Here is an 18,067-nt window from a genome sequence, read left to right on the forward strand (position 1 = left end):
CTTTCCTTGGGTTTCATTTGTCCAAGGCAAAGGGAAAAATGGAAAATTCATGTAGTGATATCTTCTAGTATTTTGTGGTACTTCCTCACTCTTTGTGGCACACAAACTGATTTCACAATTACATATAATATCAAGAACTACATTATGAATGTTTAAATCATTACACTTCTCTGCGTGTTAACATATGGAGTATGGCGAGAACTTCTTCGCAATAAATGAAAAGCCAAGTTAATTGTGATGATCATTGTGCCTTCCATTTTTTAAAACATCACTTCTTGAAGTCCCTGAGGCAGTTAAATTTACCAAATACAAGTTCTGATGAGACGATTGTGAGTTACAGCCTTTGTGCAGATCGTTTTGAGGGTAATGTACAGAATTATAATCCTTTTATACTCCTCATTAACTTCCTGTATTTCAACATTTGTGTTTCTCATTCTTCTTGTTTGCAATAATCCACTGAGGCATAAATGAAGCAATATATGACTAAGAATAAAAACAATCTAAAACTGTATTATGATCAAAGCCATGTGGTGGCTAGCAGTGTTCAGTTGAATAATACACTGAGTCATGGGCACATTCATCTAATCTCTACTTACTGTGTTGCTTGCTCATTTGATTCACTTACATAAGCACTCCAATATATTCTGTATTAAAGGGAAATGTTTTTGATAATTATTGTATTGATTAAAGTTAGAAACAAAAAGCATGGTATTATTACCTTTAACAACCTCTTGGAGAAACTTGATAAATTTTTGAGGATCTACAAACAAGCAGTTGGGAAACCCTGGTATAGTGGGCAGAAAAAAAAGCTTAGACATTGGATTCTAACAGAACTACAATCAAATTCTGGCACTATTATTTTCTGGATATGTGAACTAAGTTACCTAACTTCTCCGAGCTTCAGTTTTTTTCATCTCAAAAATGGTTTGACAACTGTTGTAAGGGTGAGAGTTAAGGTAAGTCATTACCTAAGGCCAGGTACTGAATTTTATATAATATGTTGCAAGAGATAGGACCAGGGGCAGACTTCAAAGTCATAAAAACATTAAAAGCTTGGTTTGACTCCTCAACAAATAAAAGGATTAAGGAACAAGATTTACTTAGGAAATTTTTGCTTTAACAGACATGAATGTGTTTGCTAAGTTCCATGTTAGAATGAGGCACTTTATATTTCCACAGAAATAGAGCTCACTGGTCTGTCTTTGCTGAGAACAACGATTGTTGCATCATCTAAACTGGGATTATTTCTGAACAGGTGGACACCAGAATGATCTGTAAGGCATTTTTCAATAGCAGAACACCCTGTTTATAGATATTTTCTTCACTGGTCCACTTATGTGATCTTGGGAGTAAAAAAAAAAAAGCTCTTATTTTACAGTCATTCTTTTTTTTGTAAATATATTTTGTGTACCTACTCTGCTATAGGAATTGTGTCAGGTACTGGGGGATGTAGTAGTGAGAAAGGTATGTTGCTTCTCTCAATGGGCGTATAGTCTAATGGGGAAAACATGTAATCCAATGATTACACAAGGGTAAAATTGAAACTATGTGAAGAACTATGAAGAAGAGATATATTCTGTGATGTGAACTCATAATGTGGGTCAATTAACTTAAAGACAGGCAATCAGGGCCCAGAAAGTGGAGTCTATTAGCAAAAGTCATGCAGTAACTTAGTATCACTCATTCAAATATTGGCTGAATTTATATTTACTACAAGATCATCTACGCACAGCAAAGCAAACAAAACAAAAAAAAAATGAACTCAGACTCCAACAGACAGAAGAAAATAGTTTACCTGGGAATAAATATAATACAATACACAGTTTGAAAACTACACAATATTTATTGGTAAAATTAAGACTTAATAAATGAAAAGATTATAAGATTTAGTACTGTAAGTTAAGTGTTCTAAAATTGTTCTGTAGGAGAAATTCTAATCAGAGTCTCAGTATTGTTTGTTGTTTTTAGTGGGAGATAGTGGTAACTTCCAAGTTGATTCTAAAAATTTATATGGGAAAGTAAAGAATCGTGAATAAAAGAGGTGATCTTGCAGAAAAACAAAGGTAAAGGACTTAATTTGCCATAGAATAAGACCTGCAGAACTAAAGTTATTATGATAGTTTAGATAGTGTTGCAAGGTTAGACAAAAAAATGGAACAGAAGAGAGTGCCAAAAAATCCACACATACACAGCAACATGATTTATGACAAAAATTACACTATGGTGCAATGGGGGGAATTATGATTTTTTTCAGTAAATGGTACTGGTCAATTACATATCCATGCTGAAAAAATTAATCTTGATCCTTTTCTCAGGCTATACATGAAAATTAATTCCAGATAGATTGTAGATGCAGATATGAAAGATAAAACAATAAAGCTTTTAGAATAAAACAGAATAGACTCCTTGTGGTCTTGAAGTAGGCAAATATTTTAAAACAGGTACAAAAACACTAATGGGGAATTTTCATACGAATTATAAATACGATTTTCTTAAAATTAAAAATTTCTGCTAACATAAAAGACACCATTTAGAGTAAAAAGACAGACTACATTTTGGGAAAATATATTTGTTATATACATATATGTATGTATCCTCATATTCATAAAGTTTCTGATTATTTCTTTGAATATAACTTCTGCCTCCATTTTTCTCCTTTTGGAACTCCCACAATGCCTATATTGGTTTGCTTGATAATGTTCATAAGTCCCTTAGGCATTCTTCACTCTTTTTTTCTTTTTTCTTTTTGCTCTTCTGACTAGATAATTTTAAATGAAATGATATGTCTTTGTGTTTATATATTATTTCTTCTGCTTGATAAGGTTTGCTGTTGAAGTCCTCTAGTGAATCTTTCAGTTCAGTTATTACATTCTTCAGATCCAAAATTTCTTTTTGAAAATAGTTTCCCTTTGTTGATATTCTCATTTTTTCATATCATTTTCCTGATGTTATTTAGTTGTCTATCCATGTTTACTTATAACTCACTGAGTTTGCATAAGACAATTATCTTGAAATCTTAGGCAGTTTATAGATCTCCATTTCTTTAGGATTAATTACTAGAAATCTATTTTGGTCATTTGATCGTGTCATGTTTCTCTGATTCTTTGTGTTCCTCATGGATTTGTGTTGGTATCCATACATTTGAATAAACAGCCACTTCTCCCAGTCTCTTTGACTGAATTCAATAGAAAAAGACTTTTGTGAGAGCATGGCTGGAGATTCTAGGAGCTTCTCAAACCTTTTTTATGGTTGTGTCGTCTTTGGTGTTGTGTGTGTAGATTCTTAATTAGAGGGACTTACCGGTTGTTTTTATTTGGCAGGTGATCCCATAATCTCTTGCTCCCTCTGGTATCTAATTGCTGTACTGTGGGCCAGGACATTGAAGGCACGCTCCACTATCCTCCCTGATTCCCTGTGTAGAAACCTTTAGTTATGTACCTTCTCCTCATCTTGTAGAGATGTGCTGGGTACAGAAAGATGCACCCCTCGTTTCCTTTGCTCTTAATCAACTCCATAAAACTATACCAGTTCTGTCAATGCTCTGGGTGAGACAAGATAGGAACCAGCCCCTCAGAAAGTATTTGAAACTACACATGGCATTGGATGTACGCCCTATTTTTCACCTGCCAGCCCCACTGCCCCTAGCACAGGGAGAAGTTGTGGACCAGGGCAACAGCTCTTAGTGCTGAGCTGCATCTTCTTGGGGCAAGGGATGATGTGGGTAAAGTAAAATTGCTCTGCTTACTCATTTCAGTGCAACTGTTGTTGATTTTGTTCTTTCCTGGGGTGCTGCAACTTTGTAACTGGATTCTGAACTTCTTGTAAAGTTATTTTGTTCTGTAGATCATTGTTAAATCAGTATTTCTGTCGGGGAACAAGCGCTGGGACTTCCTTTTCCATCATTGTGCTGATGTTCTTGCTAATCTCCTTTCTCAAAAAAGGAAAATATTAAATCAGAAATATGAATCTCTTGGAGAAGGGATTCACCTTTAATTACAGGGAAATGAAGCAAGTAACTTGGTTCTAAAAGTACTTTGTTTCCTTAGGTTCTATGTTGTATATTCTTTTCTGGCCTTTAACATAGCTGAAAGGACATACAAAGTTAAAGAATCTACTTGATAATTAACTAGGTTGGAACAAAGGTCTTGTCATTAAACTCAAGCACAGTCTGTTTTTCATCAGTTTTTCTTTTATGTTTCCTGACACTTTATATAAAGAGATAAGAACTTTCTTGACATCAGATTGTTTTCCTTCAGAGATCATCTCCTATTCTCTTGAAATGTAAACTTTTATGCTTGATGGATATCAAGGTTTGCAGCAAATGATTTGGATATCAAGTCACAAAACATGGCTAGTGTAAGAGATAATTTTATCTAACACATTCTATACAATCATTTCAGCTATATTTAATAAACTGATTTTAAACTTGTTTTTTTGTTTAAAGTCTTGTTTTCTATGCTTAATACAACTTGTGGAGATATTTTAAATTGCTGTTTCTTGCTGCAGAGGTTTTCAGTCAGTTGAAATTTTATAAAAGTGTTTCAGACAATTTCAATGTTTAAATATATTGCCAAATATTATTTATCTGTAGTACTTAAATCTTGTTTTTTTTTTTGCTGTAGATTTGTAGATCTGTGAGAAAGAAAATAACCTAATGTTTGTAGATCAACCACAGAAGGAACTGACAAAAATGACATAATGAAGCCCATGAAAAGGAAAGTCAGGCATTCAGTGTTTTCCTGACAGTCAGTTTTTCTCATAGAGAACACAAGGAATACCAGTACTGACTCTGGTTGTCATGGTGAATAATCTTGACAATTTTTTCAAATCCAAAACATATAGCCACATAAGAACTGCTTCACCAGACACATAATCCAAGCACTCCACGTTCTCTGAAACAATACAATTTGGTGTCAGAAAAGTCTGGTTTCTGGTCCCAGCTCCATTATTGATGTTTGTGATGCCTTGAGTATGTAACTTTACCTTAATGAGCCTCAGTGGTTTGTGTGTGTGTGTGTGTATGTATGTGTGTGTATGTAATGGAGATAACAATATATACCTCATATAGTTACTTCAAATATTAGACAATATATTCTAAGTCCTCCACTTTGTACAAGGCTTATAGAAAATGTTAAAAAATATTATCTAGTATTATTTGGTTTTTGAAAATGATATTGAACTTGGAGATAAGTGAGAATACATGACCCCCACACCAGAACGTTTCAAGGTAGAAGTTATCTCTTTGAGCCTAAACTTACATTCAAACATGTCAGGACATGTTTGCTGAGGTGGAAGAGCAAGTACAGGTGAGTTGATGTGCATGCTGGGGATGAGTTCTTTAGTGGAAAGAGGAAGAAGCAGGTTTTTGAGTTTTCACTGGCAGGTAGAGATGTGAAGTGGAGACTATGAGCTTGGGTGTTTTGGTAGAATAATGCCTATAGCCTGGGCATTCTCAGGATAGGTGCAAGGGAAATGGTGATGTGAGATTCTTGGTTTGAGTTCATTGCTGAGGGGTGCTGGAGAGGAGAAGGAAAAAGTAGTGGACATTGAGAGGTGAATATAACTGACAGACTGGTTCAAGAACATATGCAAGATGCCCCTGAGACATAACTTTTCAGAAAATTGTTCCTTTGACTACCTTTTAAGAATTATAACACATAATAATGTTATTTCTTTTCTTCTGTCTTCAGGCTTAATTTGTTCTTTCTCTAGTTTACTAAGGTGGAAGCTTGAATTATCAATGTATTTCTTTTTTCTTTTCTAATACAGCATTCAGTGCTATACATTCTTATTTTTCTGTAGCCAAATTTTGATGAGTTGTATATTCATTTTCATTTAGTCCAAAAGTAGTTTAAAAATTGAGACTTATTCTTTCACCCATGGATTATTTAGAAGTGCATTAATTTTCAAATTTGGGGGATTTTCTAGTTATCTTTCTATTGATTTCTAGCTTAAGTCCATTGTGATCTGAGAACATATTTTGTATAATTTCTATTTTATTTCTTAATTTTTTTTTTCTGAGACAGAGTCTTGCTCTGTCACCCAGGCTGGAGTAATGTGGCATGATCTCTGCTCACTGCAACCACTGCCTCTCAGGTTCAAGCGATTCTCCTTCCTCAGCCTCCTAAGTAGCTGGGATTACAGGCACCTGCCACCATGTCGGGCTAGTTTTTTTTTTGTATTTTTAGTAGAGATGGGGTTTTACCATGTTGGCCAAGCTGGTCTCGAACCCCTGACTTGAAGTGATCTGCCTGCCTCGGCTTCCCAAAGTGCTAGGATTACAGGTGTGAGCCACCATGCCCGGCCTATTTCTTAAATTTGTAAGTGTGTTTTATGACCCAGAATGTGGTCTATCTTAGTGAATGTTCTGTGTGAGCCTGAGAAGAATGTGTACTTGGTGGTGGTGGAGTATTCTATAAATGTCAATTAGATTAAGTTGATTGCTAGTGCTGTTCATGTCATTTATATTCTTACTGATTTTCTGCCTGTTTGATCTATCAATTATTGACAGGAGTATTGAAACCTCCACTTCTATTATGTGGTAGATTTGTCGATTTATTTTTTTTAGTTCTATCAGTTTTTGCTTCATGAATTTTGATGCTTTTTTGTTATGTACATACATGTTGAAGATTGTTATGTCTTGGAGAACTGACCCTTTTATCATTATGTAATGTCACTTTTCTTTTCCTGATAATTTTAATTATTCTGAAATTTACTTTGTCTGAAATTAATATATTTACTCCAGCTTTTTAAAATCAGTGTTAGCATGCTATAATTTTTCTCTTGTAACCTATTCAAGTCTTTGCATTTAGTGAGTTGCTTGTAGACAATATACAGTTAGGTCTTGCTTTTTTATCCACTTTGATAATCTGTCTTTTAATTGATATATTTAGACCTTTCACATTTAGAGTAATTATTGTTATAGTTGGATTAATATCTGCCATGTTTCAAGCTGTTTTCTGTTCATTGCATTTGTTTTTTATCTTTTCCTCCCATTTGGCATTTTCTGGAGTATTTTATATGATTTTATTTATGCCTCTTCTCTTAGCATATGAATTATGATAACATAAAGTTTTTTAGCTGGGCGCGGTGCCTCATGCCTGTAATCCCAGCACTTTGGGAGACTGAGGCAGGTGGATCACTTGAAGCCAGGAGTTCGAGACCATCCTGGCCATCATGATGAAACCCCATCTTCTCTAAAAATACAGAAATTAGCCAGATGTGATAGGCACCTGTAATCCCAACTATTCTGGAGGCTGAGGCACAAGACTTGCTGGAACCTGGGAGGTGGAGGTTGCAGTGAGCCAAGATTGTGCCACTGCACTCCAGCCTGGGCGACAGAGTGAGACTCAGTCTCAAAAAAAAAAAAAAAAAAAAAAAAAAAAGATTTTAGTGACTGTGGTAGAGTTTACCATTTACATTTTTAACTAAGCTAAATGTATTTTCAAATAAATTATACCCCACTTCAAGTATAATTCAAGTGGCTTATAATAGTGTATTCCCAATTCCTCCCTCTCGTTTTTTATGACTTTACTGTTATTTATTTTACTTATGTTTATGCCATAATCACCTGATAAATTACATCTATTACTTCTTTAAATAGTTATCTTTTTGATCAATTAGGAATATGAAAAATAATGGATTTTCTTTTATACATACTTTGAAAAAATTGCAAGCTTGGATATTGCTCTTCAAAATGGCTTGTATCAAGTGCAATATCTAAATTTATTCCAAAGCAGAGCTACCATTGTTGGCAAAAATCAAGAAGCTTTTCTTTTGATTGAGATCAGAAGTGAATAAAGAACAGAGATAACAGTCTATTACAAAACACCAGTTGTGCATCATTCTTACTGCCCCACACCATCACACTTTTGCTTTGTGTTTTTGTAAAGAACCCTGCCATCCTTTTTCCTAAATTTAAATAATAATGAGGGCCACTGTTTTCAGAACATAAAATTTTACTTTCCATACATTTCTTTCCTCTTTAATTACCTTAGTAGCTCCAGAAGTAGGCTAGCTAGATTTAGCAAATAAAAATACAAAGTGTGCAGCTAAATTTGCATTTCAGGTAAATAACAATAAATAACTTTTTTTTTTTTTTTGAGATGGAGTCTTGCTCTGAAGTGCAGTGGCATGATCTCGGCTCACTGCAACCTCTGCCTCCTGGGTTCAAGTGATTTTCCTGCCTCAGTCTCCCAAGTGCTGTGATGACAGGCACACACCACCACGTCCAGCTAATTTTTTTGTGTTTTTAGCAGAGATGGGGTTTCGCCACGTTGGCCAGGCTGGTCTCAAACTCCTGACCTCAGGTGATCCGCCTGCCTCCGCTTCCCAAAGTGCTAGGATTACAGGTGTGAGCCACTGCATCTGGCCTAAATAACACATTTTTTAATACAAGTATGTTCTACGTCTCTGAAACTGATCTGAAACTCAAATGTAATTGAATGTCTTGTATTTTACCAGGCAACTTGTCTAGAAGACCCTCATGTTAGTCTACCCAGTAGACTTCTTCCTTGCTGGGAGTAAAACAACCTGATTTTGTTTGGGAATCTACCCCTCCCTATGTGGATTTATTTCAGAAGTAATTCTTATTAGGCTAAATGAACCAGAGTTGTCCCATTCTCCTTGTCCATGATGGGTTTGGACATGAGTATGTGACTCAATTCTTGACAATGGGATTTGAGAACCAAACTACTGACATTGAGCTTCTGGGAAAGGCTTTTCTTTGTTGATTAAAAGAGACATGTGAGAAGTTGGCCTCTCTCATTTCTTTGGATATTGTCTTGTCTGAATGTGATACCTGGCACTGTGGCAGCCATCTTGCGACCATGTGGGCAGGGAGGCTGCTGGAGGATGGTACAGCAGAGAACTGGGAATAACCTGGATCTCTGGTGATATCACAGACCCACTCAATTCAGCCTGAAGATACCTGAGCTTGGAACTTCTTACTTTGTGAGATAGTAACATTTCCTTATTTAAGCCATTTTCATTTGAGTTTTCAATTACAGGTAACCAAAAGCATCCTAAATAATAAAGTATTTATTAGACCAGAAAACTGAAGCTCAAATAGGTAAGTTATTCTGTGTTAGTAAAAAAGGAATTACTGGGGTTGAATTTAAACTCAGGCCTGTCCGACTTCAATGTTCTCTCCACTATACTAATTCAAGCATTTCCATATAGTGTGGCTTTGGGCAAATTACATCACTTCTCTGAACTTAGACTTCCTTAGCTGCAAAGAGGGGCTGGAACTATTCCCTCACCATAATGTATTAAAGATGTAAAGATATAGTGTTATTAGAAAGCACAGCATAAAAATGCCTAGTAAGCTTCCTTTAGCATAAAAATGCTTAGTAAAATTTCCTTCTTTCTTGCCTGTGTGCTTTTATTCTTAGGAATCTTCACTTACTTCTTATTGTGGGAGGTAGTGAATAGTTCTCTCATTTTAAAACAGGCTGGCATATTTTAAGAATTTATCTCATAAGAGCTAAGTTTCCAGTTTCTTGGAGCAACTTAGACCCTTGATTGCCTCAGTATTCATCCAAGAACACAGCCTATCAATTCAATGAGTTCTTTAGACTATGGGGATCACCCACAATTATATCTACATGCTGGAGCTTTTTCTTTAATCTTTTTAGGGTTCCTCAGTTCAGCCCAAATTACCCATCTCTAGTTTTCATGCTGTGAATGACAATCACAGCAGGGGAACAGCCCCTACCAGCAGCCTAGGCATAACAGTTCCCAGAGCCATGCTTTTTAATCATGGAGGGAGGAACATCAGTTTTGAGGATACTGGCTGAGTGACCTTGAACAGGTTGCCTAAGCATTCTGAGCTTCACTTTTCTTATCAGGAAAATGGGGATAATAAGAAGTCCCTCGGAGACTGATGCAAGGATTGAATAAGGTAAAGTGAGAGCATCCAGTGCATAGAAAGTAAACAGAATAGCATCACCTTCAGTAAGTCTTGCCACTTATGCACAGCTCAGCATCCTGTTATTATCACCTCTGCAGGTGCAATGTCATCTACCAAAATGTTCCTTTTTATAAAAAAATCCATGAAGAAGGGTTTCAACCTTTCACTCAGATGTCATTTGTCTCTAAAGACTGAGCTGTAATCAAATTTCCAGACCTGTTGTGTCCTGTAGGGAACATGAATTGGTCACAGCTCAATCAGATTCTCCATTCTTGCTGCCACCTCTCCAGCATCTCTGACTATGAATGAGAAGAACGGTGGGACACTAAGAGGCCCATGTGTGGGATTTGAGTAACTTGAAATCTGAGAAGTTAATTATATTCCATCTGATACAGCCCTCTAAATTAACTTGTACCTGCTGAGATCTCTCAATCCATTTCAAACACCAAGAAGAAGGATGAAATAAACTGAAATTTATTCTGAGATAAAATGTGTTTTTAATAAGAAGTTACAGAGAGAATAGTCTAAAAGGATCCTGGCTAGTTAGTGAGTCTATGTTCCCCCTCCCCCCGAAATCATTGCTCCAGCTGGGCTATATTTATGAAATAGCCCCTCAAACCTTCCCTTTCTCAGATGTCCTCATGAAATTGGAAGAATCATATACAATGTGTGTGTGTGTGTGTGTGTGTGTGTGTGTGTGTATGTATGTGCTTACACATGTCTGAAATGAACATTTCCAGTAGCCCCAGGAAACTCTTGTGCTTCTTCCTAATTAACGTCCCTCCTCAGAGGTAACCATTCTTCGTTTTTTTATTTTTTTATTTTTTTCTGAGATGGAGTCTTGCTCTGTTGCCCAGGCTGGAGAGCAGTGGCATGATCTCGGCTCACTGCAACCTCTGCCTCCCAGGTTCAAGCAGCTCTCTGCCTCTGTCTCCTGAGCAGCTGGGATTACAGGCGCCTGCCACCATGGCTGGCTAATTTTTGTATTTTTAGTCGAGATGGGGTTTCACCATCTTGGCCAGGCTGGTCTTGAACTCCTGACCTCATGATCTAACTCAGCCTCCCAAAGTGCTGGTATTACAGGTGTGAGCCACCGTGCCCAGCCGAGGCAACCATTATTTTGACTTTTATCACCTTTTGTGTATCTTTGAGTTTCATATATGTGGAATGATACAATTTGTACTCTTGTGTCTGGTTCCTTCCCTCATCAGTTTGTGAGACTAGTTCATGTTGTTGCTCATGGTCATAGTTTTTTTTTTTGTTTCTGTGTAATATTCCATTGTGAAAATATACTGAAATTTAGTTATCCTTTTTATGGCTGATGGATATTTAGGTTGTTTTCAACTTTTGCGTATTATGAATATAGCCGCTATGAACATACTTGTGTTATCATCTGGCTCTGGAATTCGTCTGTTTGCTAAAGTACCCCCAGGAAGTGTGTGCTAGAAGAAAAGGTTTGGGGAACTTATGTTTTTGCATAACAATTCTTAATAAGAAAGTGCAAGAAATGTCGGATCATTTCCCCCGGGGAGCAGGAGAGGAGAGGGAATGGTGATGGCTGTAGGTCTACTGGGCGCTGGAACCTCCACCAAATCTCCGGGGAATTTCTAGAGTCACGAAATGTTCTGTGTGAGGCAATGTACATATATGTACACAAATATGTTCACAACAAAATAAACTCATGACAATAACAGTCCTCATTTCTGTAACTGGGCACATGGTTGTACCTGATACTTAGAACTACCTTCTGCTACCCATTCTGAATTCCCTTTGTACTCGGCAAACCTTTCAGCTGGTTGAGGTTCTTTACCTGGTAGGATGACCCAAACCTTCATTCCTGAAGGGTCTGGGCCATTAGTAGTCCTGCGTGAATTGGATTATTGTAGTTTTCCACGAATTTAATCACGAATTTTAATCACAGGGTATGGTAATACTAAGAGATGCCCTAAGGGATCTCCTGTATTCCAGACATATTCTTTCTTGCCTTCATTGTGGAATAGTAGTACATTTTCCCCTTGGTAGTCAGGATCAGTCACCCCAGACAACACCAAAACTTTGCCTGTCGATTCAGAGGTATGAGGAGCCCAAAGTGGCTGGCTGTGGCCTTAACTTTCAATTCAATGGAACCACTGTTGTATCTGCTAGTGGAAGCATTCTTTTTTGGAACTAAGATCTCTAGGCTAACAGGATAATAAAGGAACAAGAGGCAAAAATTTTGCTAGTGAGTCATTAGGGGTAATAGCAAGTGGTGCCATCCCATTTTTACCCCTTGATCTCTGGACCCATGAGTCCTGACTAGCACCTGACTGGATGCTGATTCAAAGAATACACAGCTTTCTGTGGAACCTTGCCCCACTTCTGTAAAGTACTGTCACCTAGTTGGTGAGGTTGCCTGTAACTGACTTCAAAAGGCCATTCCACCATTCCACCAAGCCAGCTTCTTTAGAACGGTTGGGAACACCGTGAGACCAGTGAATTCCACGAGCACGAACCCACTGCTGCACTTCATTTGCTGTGAAGTGAGTCCCTTGATCAGAGCAATGCTGTGTGGACCATCATGAAGGTGGACAAGGCATTTTGTAAGCCCATAGATAATAGATTCTACAGAAGCATTGTGTGCAGGGAAGGCAAGTTCATATCCAGAGCAAATGTGTATTCCAGTAAGGACAAAATGCTGCCCCTTCCACAATGGAAACAGTCCAATGTAATCAACCTGCCTCCAGGTAGCTGGCTGGTCACCCCAGGGAATGGTGCCATATATTGGGGACTCAGCATTGGTCTCTGCTGTTGGCAGATTGGGCACTCAGTGGTCGCTGCAGCCAGGATGACCTTGTTGCTTGAACTCCATGTTGTGAGCATGCGTGTGTGTGTGTGTGTGTGTGTGACAGAGACAGAGGGAGGAGAAAGAAGAGAGACTGGTAAAATTTTGGCGGATTATAGAGACAAAAAGCATGAGGAAGTTGCCTCAGGAACTCATAGAAAATGTGGGGCCTCTCACAAGATTGTTAGACTTTTAAAACATAAATTTTTATTTTACAGAAAAGTTGCAAAGATAATTGAGTTCTCTTAAATTTCTCACCCAGTTTTCCCTAACGGTAACATCTTATATTACCATGGTACATTTATGAAAATGAAGAAACTGAAAATGCAGCATTACTATTAACTAAGCTCCACGCTTTATTTGGATTTCACAAGTTTTTCCACGAATGTCTTTTTCTGTTCTAGGAGCCAGTCCAGAATCCCACATTGTAATTTTTGGAGATGGATTTTGAGGCAAATGTAATCATCCCTAAGGTTATATATCATATATCATATATGAAATATGTATTAGATATAGATGTATTATATGTGTCTACTTAGCTACCTATCAGATCAATTTTATTTTTATTTTTGTAGAGACGGGGCCTCACTATGTTGCTCAGGTTGGTCTCAAACTCCTGGGCTCAAGTGATCCTCCTGCCTCAGCCTTCCAAAGTGCTGGGATTATGTGTGTGAGCCACTGTGCCCACCCTCAGACTTCAAAATATACGAAATCTTTTTTTGAGACAGTCTCACTCTATAGCCCAGGCTGGAGTACAGTGGCACAATCTTGGCTCACTGCAACCGCCACCTCCCAGGTTCAAGTGAGTCTTGTGCCTCAGGCTCCAGAATAGCTGGGATTACAGGTGCTTGTCATCACACCCGGCTAATTTCTGTATTTTTAGAGAAGATGGGGTTTCACCATGATGGCCAGGATGGTCTCGAACTCCTGACCTCAAACGATCCACCCACCTCAGCCTCCCAAAGTGCTGGGATTATAGGCGTGAGCCACCGTACCCGGCCTAAAATAGAAGAAATCATTTTTATTCAACAGTTCTTAGAAAGGTCTTAATGAGGAAATGATACAGATGATGATTTGGACCCAAGGCTGTTGAAAAATTGTTACTTTTTTCCTGGGGTATTGTATTAATCAGGGAAGATTTTACAAGGGTGGAGAGTAGAGAAAAAGGGGTAGGTACGCTTCACCACGGGCAAGCGTGGAGTAACATATTTTGAGAGAACCTATCCAAGTTGCACGTATGCAGGTGACATGCTCATGGCTATGATGAAGACCTGGAGGAGGAAAAGGCCAGAAAGCTGCAGACAACCCAACAGTGTCAAGCACAGAGGCTGGTTTTCACTGAGAATGATGTAAGAAGGAAAAACATCGCGGCCTTGATGAAGCCAGTGATGCTACCCAGGGACTCTGCAGAGCTGCCAGTCTCCTGCAACTCCACAGAGCCTGGACAGGGCAGCAGAAGGTGCACCTCTGAGGAGCAAAGGATGCAGGGCTTCTGTGGGCCTGGCTCTCAGGGAAGCATCAGGGACCATGATTAGAAAGTTTATATCTGAGTGCTGGCCCTTCAGTAAAGGCCTGTGTGACTTCTGGCAGGCTCCTGTCAGTCCTGAGTCTTCTCATCTATAAAATGAAAAGACGTCTGGTGAGATGGTTTCTCAGGACAGTTACGGCTCCAACATGATACCACGTCAATTATAACATAAACAATGCCTTATGTTTGTAAATGAGCTAGGCTTTTCTGTGCTGTTTCGAGGAAGTTATTGCATTTTATCCTTATGACAACACTGAGAGGATGAGAAAAAAATATTACCTGCATTTTATTACTCCTTTCCCCAGTAGGGTGTTGATACCCTCTAGATCATTCCAAGCTCTGGGGAAATCCAAGGCTCCTCCCACAGTGCACACCCAGATGTCTGCGTGTTCTGGGAGATTATGTGGTTGCAGTCACAGTCACTTTCCTTCTGGGCTGTCACAGCTTCATCTCGGATCTCTGCTGTGTAGCATGTCAACTCAAACGTGAAACTTAGATTCATTGCCACAAAAGAGTCCATCACACTGTGTTTCTGAGTGTGGTGGTCTATGATGGGGATTGGGACAGAGGGCCAATGGAGGAGGTGTTCCCATTTCAGGAATGTGAATAGAACAGGGGACCGAAGGTATCTTCTGTCCCTTTATTACCAAGGGTGTCTTCACAGGCCCTTCTCATTTTGTCTAAGCCTTGGGGATGGGCTCTCAGCAGAACAAAGAAAGAAGTCCATTCTGGGAGGAGGAAGCAGCTTGAGCAGAGGTGACTGTGGGGACTGCCAGGCATGGTGGGGGATAGCGGGAGACTGTGGGAGTGAAACTGGGAGTGAAAGCCAGTCTCTCCAGGCTTCCTGGCACTGCGTTTATTCTTCTGCTATACACTTACCATAATCTGTCTCGTATCCTAGTTTGTTAAAATTTTTATTGAAGTGAAATTCATGTAACATAAAGTTAACTATTTCAAAGTGTACAGTTCCGCAGCATTCGGTACATTCACAATGGCTTACAATCATCACCTCTACCTAGTTCTAAAGCAGTTTTAGTTCCAAAGGAGACCCTATTACTCTCAGCTTTCCCTCTTCAATCGGCCCTGGGTCACAATGAATCTGCATTTTGTCCATATGGATTTACCTATTTTGGAGATTTCATATAAATGGAATCGAAGGTTGCCCAGGGGACAGATGAAAAGGCTGGAATTTAGCTCAAACAGTTCAGGATCCAGGACAGTTCCAGGCCTCATGGGAGAGGGATGCTGTGATGCGTGCTCTCAGTTCTTTTATGTGTTTGGGGAGCCTGACTGGAATGGATAGTAGGTGGCCACAAAACCACAAATGGCATTCCATTTAAAACTGCGAGCTCCTGGCAGGCAGGGAGTTGGTTTGATTTTTTGCTGTGTCCTCTGCTCTGGGCCTTGAGTAGCCTTGGTTAGGTTTTGGTTCTAACTTAAACAATACATAGAGGTTGTTGCCATGGAGGGCAGGCGTAGAGCAGAGGGTTTGTTACAGCCCACTGAGTTCTCATCCAGGGCATTAGTATGGAATGGGAAAAAGGGAGTGGGCAATAGTTGGATGTGTGGGTTTATGTCCTGACTCTGCCATGGACCAAAAACATGATCTTGGGCCAGCTGTCTTCCCACTGGACCCCACAAAGCTGTAAACAGAGTGGAGCAAGAGAACGGATGTGAAGGAGGCTTTTAAAGTGAAAACGATATATATACACACACACACAGACACACACACACGTATATGTATTAATGTAATATATATAACTAATGTATATTATTACTAATGTATATTATATTGTATATTACTAATATATATAACTAATGTAATACATATTACATATATACATGTGTGTGTGTATATATATGTATGTATATATATAATATGTGTGTGTGTGTGTGTGTATATGTATGTATGTATGTATATATATATATATATATATATATATATATATATATATATATATATATATATATATATATTAGGGCCCAGGCCTCATACTGACATATAGAACACAATCTTCAAATCTGCAGAGCTTTCAGCAAGCATATCTTTCTGTGAGAGAAGGAAGAACTTGGGTCCAGTTCCAAGCTCTTTCATGTCTTAGCAGCCGTGCCCTTGTGTAAGTCATTTAATCACACTGAGCTTCGATTTCCTCATCTACAAAATGAAGTTAATGCGATTGTTTACTTGGTGTGGTGGTGTTTCATTGTCACTATTCTTAGCATTCCTGTTGAATGCTTTTGAGAAGAGATTTCAGAAACACTTTCTCATCATGTCCCTGACGGCCTGGCACCTCTATATATGAGGGCACAACTGCTTCTGTCTGCTTGGATGAAGAGCAGCAAGTTAGCACCACACATTAACTATGTGCAGTGCAAATAGATTATTTTCATAGAATTTAGTATCAAGTTATACCCCATTCCCGTTTATTTGCTTTTACACCAGGGGAGTAGAACCATTGTTAGAAAAAAAATGTCCCACTATTGCAGTGTGATGCATCACTGGGCAAGCTGGGCGGGTCAGATGGAGATGGGACAGACCAGCCCCACTGTGCTGATATTGGTAACTGCTCAGATGAGATGCCTTGACAAGCGTGGGAAAGACAGTAGATTCCTTTCATCTCCCGGGTATCCTCATTGACACAGTGCCTGATTTATGGAAAGTCTGAACTCCACAGAGGGTACAAGTAGAGAATGTCTTTACTTTTTCCAGCCACTGCCATCTCTTACTCTGATGGATTTTTCTTCCCAGCCCTGTGAAAAATCAGAAAAATCTCATTGTTCTCTGTGGTTTTAGTTATTAGAATGTTTTGTTTTGGTGATCATGATTTATATTTAATTATTAAAAAGTAGTCCAGGCCTTGGCACGATGGTTCATGCCTGTAATCTCAGCACTTTGGGAGGCCAAGGCAGGAGGATCACGTGAGGCCAGGAGTTCAAGACCAGCATGGGTGACAGAGACTCCATATCTACAAAAATTTTTTAAAAAATTAGCCAGGCATGGTGGCATGCACCTGTAGTCCTAGCTACTCAGGAGGCTGAGTTAGAGGGATCACCAGAGCCCAGGAGTTCAAGGTTACAATGAGATATGATCACACCACTGTACTCCAGCCTGGGCAACAGGGTGAGACACTATTTCAGAAAAAAATCCAGTCTGGTGTAAATCAAAATTTTAACATCATATGCAGTTAAAACTTTTTCCTTCCCTCCCAGTTCAGTACTAACCTGTTAGGAATGCTCTACTCTTTCTCTCTTCCTATCACCCCTCCTGTTCCTGGCTCTTACAGTGTGTCAGACGGATGGGCTCGTCCTGGTGGCCGGACTCTGAAGTGGGTACCAGCAGCAGTGGTGCAGTGGCTGTCCTCCATGAGGCCCCTCAGCCAGTAGGTTCTTGGAGGCCACCGCCCTTCCACTGCCCTCTCTCTTCTTCCTGAGGTTCTACCCTGTTCCTACTGCCAGAATTTTCTGGACAAAAAGCAGAAACTAATTTCTATGTTCACATCTGTTCTCAAGCTCCTGGGGACTGATAAACTCTCCAAAAGCTGAACACATTTCACTCCAGAGTGGCCCTGGCACTTAGCATCTCACCTGTGAGTGAGGTGTCAGCTTCCCCTTCCTGCAGGCATCCCCACATTTTTTTGAAGAGTCTTTGGAGACCTCCTCATTTGGCCAGGGACTGGGGGTCATCCCTTCCCCTCCTTCGTGGGAAACAGGAGAGGAAATGCTCCCCACTCTTCTCTGGCGACTCCCTTCTCTGATGGGTTCTCCTACTTTAACCAGGTTCCTTTAAATGACACTTTAAGAACAATTA

The 18,067-nt window shown here is 39.2% G+C and overlaps 1 protein-coding gene across 1 annotated transcript in view; it reads left to right on the forward strand.

The window, feature by feature from the left end:
* Positions 1 to 807: 807 nt before the first annotated feature.
* Positions 808 to 18,067, forward strand: part of FER1L6 (fer-1 like family member 6) — a 272,635-nt gene continuing 255,375 nt past the window's right edge. The window contains exon 1 of the mRNA XM_031013870.3: positions 808 to 956. The gene's annotated coding sequence lies outside the window, so the exon portion shown is untranslated. The remainder of the gene's footprint in view (positions 957 to 18,067) is intronic.

This window comes from Gorilla gorilla, chromosome 7 (genome assembly GCF_029281585.2).
Source record: "Gorilla gorilla gorilla isolate KB3781 chromosome 7, NHGRI_mGorGor1-v2.1_pri, whole genome shotgun sequence".
Classification (NCBI taxonomy): domain Eukaryota; kingdom Metazoa; phylum Chordata; class Mammalia; order Primates; family Hominidae; genus Gorilla; species Gorilla gorilla.